This window comes from Lottia gigantea, assembly GCF_000327385.1.
Source record: "Lottia gigantea unplaced genomic scaffold LOTGIsca_139, whole genome shotgun sequence".
Lineage (NCBI taxonomy): Eukaryota > Metazoa > Mollusca > Gastropoda > Lottiidae > Lottia > Lottia gigantea.
In genome coordinates this window covers 26,783-31,401 of record NW_008707601.1, presented here as the reverse complement: position 1 = coordinate 31,401, position 4,619 = coordinate 26,783, and the positions used below count along the sequence as shown (strand labels likewise).

The 4,619-nt window shown below is 34.2% G+C and overlaps 1 protein-coding gene across 1 annotated transcript in view; it reads right to left on the bottom strand.

Annotated features, from left to right (window-relative positions):
• LOTGIDRAFT_172652 (hypothetical protein) overlaps nucleotides 1–4,619 on the bottom strand; it is a gene marked incomplete at both ends in the record, with an annotated part of 14,787 nt that overhangs the window by 6,454 nt on the left and 3,714 nt on the right. The gene's annotated exons all lie outside the window — the stretch shown is intronic.

Here is a 4,619-nt window from a genome sequence, read left to right as displayed (position 1 = left end):
TTGTCAATTAATAAAGAATAAGTTTGATGAAATCCGGATAAGAAATAAGAAAGTTGGTAATGTGCATGCGCACTACGCAAATTCGATAATTCCATTAAATTTAGAATTTCTTTATACACATAAATACCAAGTTTGATGAAAATCGGAAAGTTGGCAATGCGCATGCGCACTTCGCAAATTCGATAATTCCATCAAATTTAGAATTTGTTTATACACATACATACCAAGTTTGGTGAAAATCGGATAAGAAATAAGAAAGTTGGTAATGCGCATGCGCACTACTCAAATTCGATAATTCCATCAAATTTAGAATTTGATTATACACATACATACCAAGTTTGATGAAAATCGGATAGTAAATAAGAAAGTTGGCAATGCGCATGCGCACTACGCAAATTCGATATTTCTATCAAATTTAGAATTTGATTATACACATACATACCAAGTTTGATGAAAATCGGATAGTAAATAAGAAAGTTGGCAATGCGCATGCGCACTACGCAAATTCGATAATTCCATCAAATTTAGAATTTAATTATACACATACATACCAAGTTTGATGAAAATCGGATAAGAAATGAGAAAGTTGGTAAATTAAGTGGAGGTATACCTTCAATATGCTGCCGTGAGCTTAAACTAAAATATGACATGATTCAATCCACATGAGAGCTTAATTTTATACCATAACTGGACAAAGATAATTTTTAAGAAATATAAAAGGCAGGGTAACTTTAAAACAACTTAAAATTTGATTTCTGTTGGGGTTGACAGCCAGGTTAATCTAATTAGCCGATTTATCTAATAATAACCCCATGTTAAGTGAATGGAGTTTTGAATTTGCATGTAAGGTATGCATGTTATATATCTATGGAAAGCTGAGAATCTCTACATTACAAAATCGAAAGAATTATTGCCATATCTCTATTAGGGACCGAGATAGAGCACTTTAAAGGCTCAAAATGGTCCATATTTAGACCCCTGTAAAATCGGAAATAGGTATCTGACCCCAAAGGTCAAAAGGTCATCAGATATACAAGGTCACAAATTATCATCACAGTAAATATGAAGGTCATCAAAGGTCAAGGTCATGAGATATACGCCTTCAAAATTTGAAAAAAACAATCCGGTCGTACAAAAAAATCAAAACCGAAAATCAAAATTATGCTGCCTAAGGATTGTAGACAGACATTAAACGTATCGTTTGACACAAATGTTATGCAAATCGGATGAAAAATGGCCTCTGAATAGCAATTTCTGCAAAATGAGGCAAACCAAAATGGCGGCCAACATGTTACTTCCGGTGCGGATTTTTTTAGTTTAATAAGTTTGTATTAAAGCTGGTAATATAATGAATATGTTATTTTTGACATAACTCAATTCCACCGGAAGTGATACCACCGGAAGTACTAACACCGAAACCGGAAGTGATCAAAAAAATTTGAATGTGTACTTTTGCGTCTCTATGCTGGCGATCTACACCACGTAAGTTTCAAGTCAATCCGTCCGACAACAACCGAAATAGTATTTTTCGATTAATTTCGGCAAAAAAAAGTATGCAACGAATTTTCGAAAATCGAAAATTTTCAACTGCTATCATTTGTCCTTTGTTACAAGAAATACGATGCAGAAAACCCGATCAAAATCGGTTGATAAACACGCCCTCTAGAGTCCATTTTCCGTTTGTTGCAACGTTGCGTAATGTTGCTCAGAAAGTTTTCGTTTTACATTTAAACTGTGATTAGCCACGAGTTACAAAACGCCATGAAGTCCGTTTTCCCGTACCTATTGCCGTTGCCAAGAAAACCGGCCTGCCGTGGACGAAAAAAAAAAAAACTAGAGCCACACGTGGCACAGAGTGGGACTTTGCAAATGTAGCAAATTGCAAAAGACTCTGAAAAAATCAACCTTCTACGATAATTACATCACGCGCAAGAGCAGTCTAAAGTTGAGAAGAATTCTTTGGAAGATTGTTATAACGGAAGTAGACAGACCTCACAAATGAAAGTATCAGAAGATAGCCAAGGTCAATGACATTTAACATTGAAAGGGAGAGGGTCAACAAAGGTCAAGGTTACGAGATACAAGTCATCAAAATTTTTAAATATATACGGCTATAAAACCGGAAGTTGAGAGAGGACAGCAAATATAAAAGTATAAATAGATAACCAATTTGAATGACCTTTGATCCTACAAAAATCAGGGTCAAAAAAGGTCAAGGTCAAAAATTGAAAATTTTGAATTTTCAAAACCTGTTCCTTTTTTTGAACTATAAAGCTGAAACAATCGAACTTCTAAGACAACGTGGCTCAACGGATGAAGTAATTGTATGCAAAATTCCATTTTGAACAAATGTATACGTTGCGAGTTAAGTCCCTTGTCAAAATTGTCAATAATGAGTAATTTAACCCGGATGTGCTACGCCCACCTCAATTTCTTTTGCATAGGTTAATTGATATTCTGAATGTTATGTAGTATCCCAAATTTAAAGCTTCTACATCATACAGGTCAAAAGATATAGGTCACAAGAGTCAATAAAGGTCAAAATAGAAAATTGAAAATATGGAAATTTCAAAACCCGTTCCTTTTTTGGAACTATAAAGCTGAAACAATTGACCTATTAACACAAACTGGCCAAAATAATGAGGTAATTGTGTGCAAAGTTCCTTTTTGAACAAATGTATCCTATGCGAGTTATGCCCCTTTCCCAAAATGTAAACAATTAGTAATTCCACCCGGATGTGCCACGCCCACCTCAACTTTTTTGTCATAGGTTAATTCATATTCAAATTGTCTTGTTGTGTTCCAAGTTTCAAAGTTCTACATAAAATAGGTCATAAGATATATACACACCAAGCTCAAAGAAACAGAAATATTGTAAAAAAAACTCAAATTTGAAAAATTCACGAATTTCAATTTTGCTTTAAAAAACGATTGTTATAATTCACTTGAAAGAGCATGAAAAGCACATTAAGAATCCGAAAAAATTAACCCTCTAGGTTAATTAGGTCACGTGCTAGAGCAGTCCAAAGTTGCCAATTTGGCTGTTTTCGGAAAGCTATAAAACCGGAAGTACATGTCGGAGGTCAAATGTCAAAGTATTAACTGATAGCTAAGGTCAATGACCTTTGACCTTATAAAGGTCAAGGTCATCAAAGTTCAAGATCACGAGATATGACCCTTCAAACTTTGAAAAAATTTAACCGGATGTTGCAAAAAAGCAAAATTGAGAATCGAAAAACGGCTTCCTAATGTCATGTAATGTCTTCTTTCATTTGACACCAAAATCATTTAAATCGGATGAGCCATTATGTCCGAATAAAAATCGAATCATTTCAGAAAAATCAAAATGGCGGCCAAAGTTTCACTTCTGTTCCGGATTTTTTTTTCTTCGTTTTTTTGTCATAACTTTGTCTACCTATCAGCATAAAAATTTTTGTCCTATACAAATTACACCGGAAGATATTCAACCGGAAGTGAACATCGATTTCCTGTTTAAACCGGAAGTGAAATTGAAAATTTGACTGTACCTTTTTGTTTACTTTCTTAAACTGTCTTTGCTCAATTTTTTTCGGATTAATCAGACAAAAAGCAAAAAAAATGAAAAAAATGCAAAATTTGGCAAAAAAAATGTCTGCGACAAATTTTCGAATTTTGAAATTTTGAAACTGCTATTCTTTCAGATTTTAACAGTAGATTCCAAAAATGCAAACCCAAAGAAAATCGACCCAAAAATACGACTTCTAGAGCCGATTATCTATTCTTGCACATAATGAACTGTGGCGCTTCCGGTTTTGCAAAAAAGATCCAAAATATATTTATGCACATCGTCGCCTATATCTAAGGTTCGTGAACGTTCGCAACTATTGTAGTTTAAGCTCAGGAAGGTGTGTAAATTTCGAAAAAAAAAAAAAAGTAGAGCCACTCGTGGCACAGAGTGGGACTTTGCAAATGTAGCAAATTGCAAAAGACCCCGAAAAAATCATCCTTCCATGATAATTAGATCAATCGCAAAAACAGTCTAAAGTTGAGAAATTTTCATTTTTTAGAAGATTCTAATACCGGAAGTAGACGTCAGACCTCACAAATGAAAGTATCAGCAGATAGCCAAGGTCAATGACCTTTGATCTTGTAAAGGAGAAAGTCTAAAAAGGTCAAGATCAAGAGATATACGTCATCAAAATTTCAAATTGCACACGACTATAAAACCGGAAGTTGACATAGGACAGCAAATATGAAAGTACAAATAGATAGCCAATGCCAATGACGTTTGATCCTACAAAGGTCAAGGTCAACAAAGGTCAAGGTCAAAAATTGAAAATTTTCAATTTCCAAAACCTGTTCCTTTTTTTGAACTAAGAAGCGGAAACAAACGAAATTCTAAGACAAAGTGGCTCACAATATGAGGTAATTGTATGCAAAGTTCCATTTTGAACAAATGTATACTTTGCGAGTTATGTCCCTGGCCAAAAATGTCAATAATGAGTAATTAAACCCGGAAGTGCCACGCCCAACTCAATTTTTTTTGAATAAGTTAATCAATATTCAAAATGTTACGTTATGTTCCAAATGTCAAGTTCCTACATAATAGAGGTCAAAAGATATAGGTCAACAAAAGTCAA